The 12,906-nt window shown below is 39.0% G+C and overlaps 1 protein-coding gene across 10 annotated transcripts in view; it reads right to left on the bottom strand.

Moving 5' to 3' along the window:
- The window catches only part of DGKB (diacylglycerol kinase beta), a 797,684-nt gene that overhangs the window by 704,656 nt on the left and 80,122 nt on the right, over positions 1 to 12,906 (bottom strand). For 7 of the 10 annotated variants that reach the window (XR_010945490.1, XM_067746238.1, XM_067746242.1 and 4 more), the window contains exon 1: positions 9,154 to 9,461. The exons of 1 other annotated variant lie outside the window; for it this stretch is intronic. The gene's annotated coding sequence lies outside the window, so the exon portion shown is untranslated. Of the gene's footprint in view, positions 1 to 9,110; positions 9,462 to 9,675; positions 9,813 to 12,906 lie in introns of those variants that run through there. 2 more of the 10 variants (XM_067746240.1, XM_067746241.1) reach the window with 2 other exon arrangements.

Here is a 12,906-nt window from a genome sequence, read left to right as displayed (position 1 = left end):
AAAATTATTACAGCCACACTGAAACCATTATTTTATATATTTTTTGAAACTGCTCTTATAAAAATAATATTGTTACCTAAAAACCAAATGTGCCACCAGGCACTTATACAGGTAGCTTGAATGACAGAAGCACTAAGAGCTCCAAGACACAATCCCCACTTGAAGCTCAAACAACTTACCACTTTACCCCCACAAAATATTGTCTAATACAGTTTGGATAGAGTACATTTAAAACCAAGGACCCGAAACAAAACAACAGTCCTCCTCTGAATGACTTTTCTGCTATGCTTTCTTCAATGTGTGACAAGGAAGGAACCTCTACTTGCCAAACAGAAAGTTCTGACATATGGTGTGGCAGATAACATTATATAACAGTAAAGAACCCATCCTGGTAATCAGAACTCTTATTAAGAACAACAGGATAGCGAAGTGACTCATCAGCTTGTGTGCTCTTTCCCGATTCTAGTAATTTGGGACAAGTGTGGGGAAGTTACAGTTGTTTATGTGCAGCCCAAAATGACAGGCAAGAGGAGTTACTAAGCAACATTAAGTACTTGCATTTTTCTAATCTTTTAAAGCTGCCACAAGCTGAATAGTCCTGTAACATAAAGGTAAAGGGAAAAGCAATGTGGGAGTCATGTTTTTGACTGAATGAAAATGTTTTGCTCAATAATTCTGAAATTCTGATTCACCATGAGTTCATCTTTTTTGGTTTTAAGGATTACTTCAAGGGTATAATCCCCTTCTACTCACTGTCAACACCAGAAACCTGCTCTATAATGAATAAAAGCATGGCTGGGGGGAGTAGTTCCTATGAGTCTTGAAACCAGTCTGTCCTCCAGTAAACAGGACCTTTGTTCTCTATTTCAGCTTTTTGTTTCTTTCATAGCACTTACTACTACAACAACAACAACAAATCATGTTCTTGCTTCCTTGTTTAGTGTGTTTGCTTCTGTGTTTTTCTCTTTCACTGATGTGCGTTCAGTATTGTAGGAACTTGCCTGTTATTTCACTCTTCCTTCCCTGAGCCTGGCACCATGCCTGAAAATAACACTAGCCCATCCATGACTGAGGGATGAAACAGAATACAGTGTCATGGTGTTAGTAGTTCTGTTTCTTAAGGTGATGCTTTTAATAACTATGCCTATTGAACCTTAAATTTCCCAGAAGTAGCTGAGGGTTGCTTGCAATCTCTAAAACACACACTAGGAGAGGCAGGCAAGTGAGAATTCTCCAGCTCTTATTTCTTTTCATTAAGGAATCAGCAAAGGGATTCCTTGGTCGAAAGCTCAGGAAGAACATTTCCTTACATCCTCTGTCTCAGCAAAACAAGTTGCTGAATAAACTACAAACTCATCTTTTGTGCTTGAAGTCTGTTTTCAGGGCAAGGATCCTGCAATGCTTCTCCACAGCACCTCTGTTTCTTCCTCCTTTCCAGTTCATATAATTCAAAAGGAGCTGACCTAGGTAGTAATAAATGTCCTCACAGAAGAGGTCACATTTTCCCAGTCTGCTTGGGTACAAACAGCAGAGTAGTCAATATAGATGAAAACAGAAGATCATTTCGTACCTTAAATAAATGATAGCTGTGACCAAATTTTAAGAAGAGGAAGAAAACTAAAACCCTAATAAGAGGTTTTTCATTTAAGAGGAGGGGAATTAAAATTTCTCAAGGTTGATTGTGTGCCAGCCACTCTCCTGAGGGGTGTTTTCATGTGTTATCTAATTATTCTCTGTTAACTGTTATCATTCTTTTGTAATTCAATAAAACCCTTTTGGGCAAAAGAGTAAGTAAAGAAGACACTATATAGAGGGTGTTTATTGTAACATTTAATAGATTTTATGAGTCATATTTTTATTAATATAAAACTAAAACGAAAACTACTTATAGATTTAGATTTCATTTAGAACATTTTCTCTGCTACTGATACTTCCTTCTTTACCTGAGGCAATATCCCAAATTAACAGGAAACCATAAATAGCTAATGGGACTTCCCTGGTGGCACACTGGTTAAGAATCCACCTGCCAATGCAGGGGACACAGGTTCAATCCCTGGTCCAGGAAGATCCCACATGCTGTGGAGCAACTAAGCCCGTGTGTCCCAACTACTGACCCTGCGCTCTAGAGCCCGCGAGCCACAACTACTGAGTCCACATGCCGCAAGTACTGAAGCCCGCGTGCCTAGAGCTGGTGCTCCGCAACAAAGAAAATCCACCTTAATGAGGAGCCCACGCACGGCAAGGAAGAGTAGCCCCCGCTCGCCGTAACTAGAGAAGGCCCACGCGCAGCAACGAAGACCCAATGCAGCCATAAATAAATAAATAAATAAAATTTTAAAATAAATAAATAGCTAATACTTTTGCTTATTTATTATGTCCCTTCTGTTCTCAGCCCCTTACATGATTAAATCATGTAATTCTACGAAATGGGTATCATCTTCCTTTCTCCCTACTTTTCAAAGAGAAATCTAAAGCATGGGATTTAAGTAAAACTTGCTCAAGGTCATACAAGTAGTAAAGATTTGAGGCCAGGCAATCTGAACACAAAAAATAAGTTTAAGCTCTATATCACAGTGTCTAAGAATGGAATGATGAAATTCAAACGAGCATCTTTGCATACTGAGAAATTATACACGGAGTCAATTTCTCCACACCTTCATCATGAATCATCAAAACACGGTACAAGGGCTTCCCTGGTGGCGCAGTGGTTGAGGATCTGCCTGCCAATGCAGGGGACATGGGTTCAAGCCCTGGTCTGGGAAGATCCCACATGCCGCGGAGCAACTAGGCCCGTGAGCCACAACTGCTGAGCCTGCGCCTCTAGAGCCTGGGCTCCGCAACAAGAGAGGCCGCGACACTGAGAGGCCTGCGCACCGCGATGAAGAGTGGCCCCCACTCGCCGCAACTAGAGAAAGCCCTCGCACAGAAACAAAGACCCAACACAGCCAAAAATAAATAAATAAAGAAAGTGATTTTTTAAAAAAATTAAAAAAAAAAAAACACATGATACAAGCTGAGATTCTTTAAATGTAATTGTACTTACATTACAAAAGAAGGCCTAGCTACCTCACTGGGGTAACCTCATCCTGAGATTAGTCTGTTGATGGAATTTCAAAGAGATTTTAAATAGCTACCACACTTTTCCGTCCATCTGTCCTTTTCCTGGTTATAATTTCATATTTCATAACTAATTCACGTGGATTGGAAAGAGACTAACATAGAATTATTTGACCTAAGATGACACCTTTAATAAAGATATTGTATTTTGGAAAACCTTACATGACGTCTATCCAGTCGCATTGTTATAATACTTGAATACTTACTGAAAGAAATTTACAAAGTCATTAATAAGTAAAACCCAAATTATCCCATAAACGGAAAAAGGTTCTTTTGGGGGAGGGGAAATGGGGATTGATTTTTCCCACCATTTCTTCATTTTTCTCTAGTGGTAGTCAAGTTTCTAATGTCTGCTCACTGATATGACTCAATATTTTTCAGCTATGACTGAATCAAACTCTCAGGACTTTTCCTCAAAAGAAATAAGAGTTCAGGAAACAATTTACAAAAAGCACTGTTTCACAACTTTATTGTCCCACAGAGCAAAACATCTTTAATGAACAATTTATGCTAATATTCGTTTTTCCCCCTTAAAGATACATTGGTCCAGAAATTAGATATCACTAAAAGTTTCAATATTATGATTTGGAAATAAGTATGCCATCTGTCATATTCTAAAACGTTATCTCCTATACTCTAGATATGCAATACCAGAGAGGGTGACAAATGTCTTTTGAGTAATTTTATACTAATTATGAGTTCAATGTATTAAAATATACTATGTGGCTCAGACCTTTTAACTTGCATTTGAAAGACCATTCTCTAGTCTTTTTGGGGGGTAAAGCCTGTGAAAGTAGAACTCCTTATTTCTTCAGAGAATTGAATTAGAGCTTTGAATTGTTTATAAAAGAAGTGTTTATTGAACTCTAATAATGTATTAGACACTAGGCCCAGCACTGAAGTCCCAGAGATAAAAAAATATTTTGTTTCCTTCCTCAGTGTAGATAAGATTATTTCAACCTTCTGTGGCATATTCAATTTTAAAGTCAAGCACACAGTTCAGTGGAACCACAGAGAAGGACAGTTGGGCCAGTGGTAGAATACAAATAGAATTCAAGAAGGTCATGATGCTAGAGCAGAAGCTTAAGGGATACAGATGCATCATCAGGTAAAGCCTAACAGACTGAGGGCAGAGGGATCTGGGTGTCCAGAAAGAAGTTATAGAGACAGAGATAGGTGTAAGCAGAGACAAAAGAGGTGAACAAATAGCTTGCACCGTAGCTTATTTCCAAATCACATAACAAGCCAGTGATAGTTAAGAGTAGACTTGGAGCCTTTTGGTTAAAAGCATGGGCTCTAGGGCCAGACTGCCTGGTTCATGTCCCAGCTCAATTCTAATTTCTAACTGTGGGTGGTAAGTCCTTTAACCCTCGTACGCCTCAGTTTTCCCTCTTATAAAATGGAAATAATGATGATAATAGGATTATCACATACGAGTGTTTTCAAGATTATATGCCCAAGATGCTTATACAAGCAACTGGCATGTAGTAAGCACACAATAAAGTTACTATCATTATTTTTAAACTATGAGGGCAAGAGAGCCAAAGCACCACATTCAAAAACCAACCCTTGAAACTAACTACTTCTAACCTCGACCTGCAGTGTCACAAATGACAAGAGAAAAGAGAAAGAATCAGGCTGACAATGTGAATGTATTTGCCATCCAGATCTATGACAATAATAGCTCAGTAGCATCAACTTTCCTTATGGAGCATGTACAAAAGTATAAATATATTTTGATTTTGAAGATGAGAGCTTTTGTGCTCCTTGATCTGTAGTGATTGGCTTATTGCCAATATGAAATAACTGAGTCAAGGACACTGTTTCAAATTTACAATGCAATACAGACTCCCTGCTAAAAGGCAAATTCTTCATTTCCAACTGTTGACTCAGATAATACTTGAAAAAGAATTTCATCTGTTTAAATTTAGCATGCTGAGAAAGACCAATCTTAAAATATTGTTTGGCTTATGCCCATAACATTTTCATTTTATTCCTTGTTAGTATTTGTCTTCTGTGATAAGACGACAAATGACAGTATTCACGCTATTCTCCTTAACACTCGAATTTTACCTAAATGAACTATTTTGTTTTTATCCTCACCACTTAAAGATGGCCTTTCATTTCCTGGCAAATTTTCAGAAAGTGATTATGCAAGAACCAGTAATATTTCCAAGCACTGTTTTACCTCTTCAGTCATCATCTGGCCTTTCTCCCTACTTTCCTTTGAATCATCATTTTTCCTCTTAAACACACACACACACATACACATACACATACACATACACACACACACACACACAAAGGAGATTATCTGAAAACAAGCTAATCTAATTTTTATAATCAGACCTATGTAAGGAGATATTCTGAGTCTCTGCTTCATGTGTGTTTTTAAAAATCTCCACCCCACACATAGCCCGAAGAGGCTGTTTCCTAGAGTCCCTTGGAACACAGAATCTGGACAAGTTCTCGTCCCAGCCTCCCGCCATGCGATCTCTTTATTTTACTCCCACAATAACTCCATCATCTTTCGTCCCAGCAAAGATGCCCCAGCTTTACTGCCAAGGTTCACGAAGCCACAGCAGAACACTGAAATTGTAATTGCAAAGTATGCCACGTTTGGATCTAGAGTCAATTTAGGCTCCTATGTAGGTAGATCCAATCTTGGGTGTCAGTACAGCTGGGAGTTCTCTCCTGACTGATACAATTTTTCAAGCACTCTCAACCCACGCCATCCGCAAAACAATAGGCTCATTCCACTTGATCCATGGTAGAGTACCATCTTAATAAAACAATGTGGCAAAGTCACTAAGAGTTAGAGCTAGTCACACTTGGGGGCTAATCCTAGCCCACCATTTACTAAATATGCTGTTTTAGGTAATTTGCTTGTTCCCTCTGGGGTTGAATTTCTTATAAATGGGAGAGCATGCCATCTCCCTCCTGTAGCTTTTATCCCATAAATGAGAAAACATATTTAAAGTGCTTAACCTTGGGAGGGGCAAGACAGGGGAAGATACAAACTACTACGTTTAAAATAAATAAAATACAAGGATGTAATATACAGTCCAGGGAGTATAGCCAGTATTTTATAACTTTAAATGGAATGTAATCATAGGAATATTGAACCACTATGTTGTACACCTGAAACTAATATTGTAAATGAACTACATTTCAATTAAAAAACAAAGTGCTTAACCTAGGGCCTGGCATTTGTGCACTCACAGTAACTAGGAACTAGTCATGCATTGTGTGGTGAGAAAATCATACATGCAAATAATCCAAGGAGTTATCAAGGAGTTGCAGTGGTAACCAGTCAATACCTAAGGGTGGGGACTTCCCTGGTGGCGCAGTGGTTAAGAATCTGCCTGCCAACAGAGGGGACACAGGTTCGAGCCCTGGTCCAGGAAGAACCCACAGGCCATGGAGCAACTAAGCCTGTGTGCCGCAACTACTGAGCCTGTGCTCTAGAGCCCGCGAGCCACAACTACTGAGCCCACGTAGCCCAACTACTGAAGCCCGCACACCTAGAGCCCGTGCTCTGCAACAAAGAGTAGCCACCGCTCACTGCAACTAGAGAAAGCCCGTGCACGGCAACGAAGACCCAACACAGCCAAAAATAAATAAATAAATAGATAGATAGATAGATAGATAGATAAAATACCTAAGGGTGAACAGGTGTATGGGATTCTTACTTGAGGTCATATTTTAGGTTGGTGTTTTACAAGAGAAAGAAAATGCCATAGATAGGAGAGGGGCAATAGGAAGACGTTTCTTCAATAGTTTATCTAGAGCTTCCTGCAGACAGATGCTTCTAAGCTAAAGGTATTACTCTTAAGAGAAGAATGCAAGAGTATCAAGCATACATAAGCACAGTTCTGTTCCAGTTCTGTTCCTGTAGCCAGGAAAATAAGCATCCAGGAAATGATATTCTTAAAATGTCATTTCAAGCTTATGTATCAACATCACAGTCATGATTAGTAGGCAGAATTAGACGGAGGGACCAGCTGATCTTTGTCTGGCTTGTCTGGCCACAAGTCTTCCTTCTTTCAAGTGTGCAAGGAAAAGCATGAGTCACAGGATACTCGTCTAGTTCAGACACTGTTCCAGCAAAACTTACCAATGTTTTAAACTTTAAAATAATTACTTATTTCAAAAATGGTTTTGGAAATCTTCTCCTCAGATATAACATGAGGTTTGTTTACCAGCAGGACAACCAAAATATGAAGCCAAGGTATTCCCGAAACTCAATGCCACCTACCTAAGTTTCTATCTTTAAAGAACTTCTGACAAACTCCTATCCAACCTAAATTCTTATCAATTCCAATCAGGCTCTCAGCCTGATTTTTCTTCTCTTTAGCTAAATTCTTAAGGTTCAGGTAGTGATTTATTCTAGAGTAGCAGGGAACTGCTTGCAAACTCACTCCAAACATGTTCTTTTAGTCTTTGTATAGATGTTTCATTTTCTTTTTTTTTGTTTGTTTTTTTGCTAAAAATTTTAACCACCATCATGCATGCACTATCATAACAAATATATCCCCTGGATTACATTTGACTTGGTGATTTACTAAGTCATACGGACAGTTTTTTGCACCAAGAAATTATGCATGTGTGGAATGGGTTACCTTTAAAAAGTTGGATATTTCAATAATAACACAAATATATCTGGAGATCTCCAAGATGAGTAGGCAAAGTAATTCGTATTATATTCAGAATATGTTTTTAATAAAATAATCAAGATTAGGTGGGTTAGAAAAAGATTAACACAACTGAAAACTGAAATAATTGGAGGAGACTGACCTTTAGTTTCCTCTTTTCTAATTATGGAGAATTTCAGATTACTTTGCATTTCACAATAGTTGTTTCCTAAGTTTTGACACCCTTTTAACCTATAGAATTTATGGAAGTACACATGAAAGTGTTCAGCTAAAAATCCTGGACTCTGTTTTAGATAATCTCTGTTTTTCCATTAATGTTTCTTGGAGAAAACTATAGTAATATAGTATTTTCTTCAGTGATCCTGTGGCTAAGTCTAGTATTTTTGTGACATATTCTTTCTGCTTAAGTGATTCCCGTTTTTTTCTCCATTATAAAAATCTAGTCAGTGTAAAAGAGGACCTGGTTAGAATTACCCCAACGTTTTCAGATTAATTATTTCTAGTTTCCTTCCTGAAGAAGACCTTTAGTATTCTGCCTGCATTCACATTCATTTGGTCATTTGCTTTACAATGGGCTGGCCTTTGCTGACCTGTTTTTACCTCCTTTTAAAAGTTGGTTATCTGCAATTTGAGCCACCAGTAGAAGTCATTTTTAAAAAAGTTTTTTAAGCCTCACTTTTTGCCAGTGAACACCATGCAGCTTGTTTCTAAGTATAAAGCCATCTATGTAAAAAAACACCACTTAGAAATCACAAGGAAGGCACCATTTAGCAAGTGGAGGAGATGATTGCAGTAGTAAGAAACTGGGGGAATCCTGCACCCACTAAAGAGTACTTGAGTGTTTATCATAACATCAGTCTCGCCTCGACTGTTGCCTAGCAATTATCTAAAGACCTACTTCACATTTTATTTTAATTTAATGAAGTAAATCAAAGACTTCTGTTTTGTTTGATTGCTTCTTTACAGGTTAGGAACAAGTCTGGAATGAAACTTAATTAACTGGGCATTTGAAGATCTAAGCCAACCTGTTTACAAATTTTCTGTTGAAAATGCAAGCTGCTATCTGTTAGTAACTTTCAGAAGCCCACTCTTGTAATTAAATCTAGAATGCATGTACCAGTTTTGTTGCCAAAAATCACCAAGAACAGGGTGCTTCTTGCAGACCTAACCAACAAGCGGTCTCTGTCTGCCAATAACTGAGAGTAACTCGACTATACCGTAACTAGGACAGGAGTCAAGGAGACAAACCGATTTAATATCTCATGGAGAATTCAAAGCTCTGCTTTTCTAACTTTCCTCACCATTTCTTGTCAGCTTCCCTTCCCCCGCACTACATACCCAGAAGCCACTCAAACTGCCAACCGTGTCGAGTTGAACTTACTGCAGTGTGATGCAGGCGAAGGCTAGGCACATCTCTGAAGCCAGAGCAACTGCTTTTCTGGAGAGGAACTGGGACTAGCCAGCTAGCAGGATCCTTTCCAATTCACACGCTCCGCTCAGTCAGGAGTCCCCCTCACGGCTCGGCTTCCCCAGAGGAGTGGAGCTTCAAGAACTCTGCTCACAGCACCTCCTCCTCCTTACTTCCACCCCCTTCCAGAACACACAGCCCATTCTAACTAGTGTCTGAGAGATGGAAATCGATTTCCAGTCAACCACAAGGGCTGCCTGCAATCCCCCGGTTCCTGACAATTTGCAACTCAAAAACAGCGGAGGCTGAAAGATGTAGGTTTCCGGAGCCTGAAAGTCAGCTTTGGCAGTCCCCTTCCCCACCCCTCACTCCTCCCACTTCCCCCCTCCTCTATCGCGGCCACCTCCAGTCTCCCACTCAAGCTAGGTATCAAGAATGATTATTTTATTATCCAAACCAACAAGCATCAGGAGGAATTTGTCAGAGATGAAATACCTGTTGTCCATGACTAATGCTCTTCTCTCCTGTCTTTGAGTCCTTGATTGATATCAAGATGCGCTGATATTGGAAATCTGTGCGTGTGTGTGTGTGTGTGTGTGTGTGTGTGTGTATGTGTGTGTCGACGAGGCAATCCGCCATGCAGCGGCTGCAAGCAACAGCCCTGCCTATCTCTGGCTGCCGCTTCTACAGCTGCTATTGCTACTATTGCTGTTGGAACTCAGGGGAAATGAGACAGGGAGACAGTGCTTTACAGCTATTTAACTGCTGGACCAGTTATAAGACATGGGAGGAGACTGTGCAGGTGTGACTAGCTGTTGTTGAAACATTGAGCTTGATTCACGGCAATTAGTACCATTCAGGATACAATTCCCCTCCAACAGGAAACCTGATACCTGTCTCCCCTCTCCCTTCTACTAACTATAGTCCTTGATGGGTCATTTTGCATCAAACACCTGCCTAACCCACTTCTAGCAACTGTAGAAGCTGCACACTCTATTTCTATATTAGAACTTGGTAACCTGGGAACAGGTGATTCGGGGATGGATGAGGATGAAGAAGGAAAAGTATGGGGGAGAGTAAGTGAATATTAAAAGAGCTGTATGTATGTCTAACCAATTAGGGCACAGATAAAAATGCAAATTTTGAGCTCTGTGTGTAAAATAATGCATTGGGGTAACAAAAAGGCAAGTCGGTAAATAACGATGCCTGTTTTACAAAACGTGTGCAAAGCCAGCTAGTTATTCAGGAGCGTGTTTAACAGCTTAACTGCAGAGTATCTTGATACAAACGTGCCTTGGTAGCTCTCAGCTCCCCTGTGTTACATCTAGTGTGATTTCCATGTGTTAATATCACCGTCAGCTACAAATTCTGGTGAAATCTACTGGTTACCACTGCCTATGAACACTCCCTTTCTTCTTATTGGTTGCTCATTCTCTGCCCTGTTATATCTCCAGATTATTCTCACATAAGGTGGTATTCAGAACTTACAAATTAAAGACGTTCTCCAAACCCCCAGAGACAAGAATACTTCTTAATGACTAACGTGATTTGCTTTAACAACAGTTTGTCTTCATGTTCTTGTTTCTGTAATAGATCAGGAGACTACAAACAATCCCTCCTAAATAAACACACACACACACACACACACACACACACACACACACCACTTAATTGAATAGTACTATTAATCCACTTTCAGCATTCAATTTTCTGAGCTAAAAATAAACTTAATTCCTTTTGATTTTATTAGTAATGAACACCTTTAAGTATTTCTGCCTTGCTCTGAGCAATTTTCGTATTTGCCATACATTCTTCCAGTTGTTAGGAACTGTATAGTCAGGATTAAACTGAACAGGTGTTAATGCAGAAAAAAGAAAGACCCTGGAAACAGAGAACCCAGAAGAAGGAAAGGAACCCAAAAGGATTAGATAATACATCTTTTCCTGATCTGTTTACCTTAGAAAATCACTGCCTTTAGCTAAACAAAGGCCAGTTAACATGCAAAGCATTTCTCAATTATCCAATAAATATCAATTGACCAAAACCAACCTATTTACAATTGTAACAGAAAAATGTTTTCTTTTAAAAATCATGCAATACAGTAAATTGAGAGTATCCAGAACTTTTTTTTTTTTTTTTTTTTTTTTTTTTTTGCGGTACGCGGGCCTCTCACTGCTGCGGCCTCTCCCGCTGCGGAGCACAGGCCCCGGACGCGCAGGCCCAGCGGCCATGATTCACGGGCCTAGACGCTCCGCGTTATGTGGGATCCTCCCGGACCGGGGCACGAACCCGCGTCCCCCGCATCGGCAGGCGGACTCTCAACCACTGCGCCACCAGGGAAGCCCTCCAGAACCTTTTAAATGTCAAAATCCTAATGAAATATGATGTCAAATAGCCTCATATTTTTGCCTCAATTTTTGTCTATCAAATAAGTATTATACAACATACAATCGATATTAAAAATATGAAGAATAACTTCACATTTTCATACTTATATATAACGGAATGTAAGAAAGTAGGCAAAAGTAGTGTACACTAGAGACACATTTGACACAGAGGCTAACTTTATCCATAGGTGATGTGATGTGAAGGATTATCCTGCCCTTCGAATTCCATAGTTTGGTATTTTGGCTTTACTTTTTTTGGCTTTACTTTTACTCTTATTTTAAAATTCAAATATATTTAGGAAGAACAGTTACAATTTAAACATTCTTGAGAGAGAGAATTTATTAGTTACCTTTATTACAGACAAGCAGGAAACTAAACATCCAGGTTAGGTAGAGAAGGAAAAACCAGGAAGTACTGAAATAATTGGTCAAGAGCATTTCACACCAGTTTGACTAGTTTTTAAAACACTGTTTATAACATTATTGAGATTTAAAGAAGAAACAGCTTTCTTAACAAAACTATCACACAGTCCCTGAGGTTTGGTAACGGAAGAAGAAAATCTTCAGCTGGGGATTAATGGCTGACCCTTAATCTCTGACTCCTGCCATTCAGGATTTTCCATTTTGTAGGAAAACTTATAAATCACTGCTTTATAACCCCATTCTCATTGCTCTAAGGTGCCTAAATTTTCAGAAACTTCATAAGGATCATTGTATAATTAATCAATCTAAAAAAAATAGTGATAGAAAAATGAACTTGCTCTGTAAATTCCCATTAGTCAACAAAATCCACAATTTATGGGACTATAGAAAGAAATAATTTCTTAATTTTCAACTAAATATCTTTTATCATAGAAACATGTATTCCCAAACTAAATTCCATAATTTAATAATATTCAATCACTGAAGAAAAGCCAAAGGTCGGTAAACCTACAACGGCAGAAGCCCTGTTTGTTTAGTTCACTCATGTACCTCTGGAATCCATCAAAGTGCTTAAAATATGATGTGTGCATAGCAAATAGATTTTTAATAAATGAGAGAATGAGTAAATGAATTAACCTCTGAATGCAGGGCATTGGGAAGATAAGTGAACTGGGAATAAAGATGTTTAAATTCTCCCAGCCTCTACTCGGCTGGTAAGTAACTGTGGCACTTTAGGCAAGTGACTCACTTCTTGTGGTCTCAAAGCATCCTTTCAGGCATATCACTCACAGACTCCACAACACTGTGTAATAAATGTCTGCCTCCAGTATTCCTCCAAAATGTTTTTTCTACTATACAAGTTCAATCAATAAAATTCTCTAGAATCTCATTTCCTGAGCATTTTACAAATGGTAAC

Source organism: Pseudorca crassidens, chromosome 8 (assembly GCF_039906515.1).
Source record: "Pseudorca crassidens isolate mPseCra1 chromosome 8, mPseCra1.hap1, whole genome shotgun sequence".
Taxonomy (NCBI): Eukaryota; Metazoa; Chordata; class Mammalia; order Artiodactyla; family Delphinidae; genus Pseudorca; species Pseudorca crassidens.
This window is presented reverse-complemented; position numbering and strand designations above follow the sequence as displayed.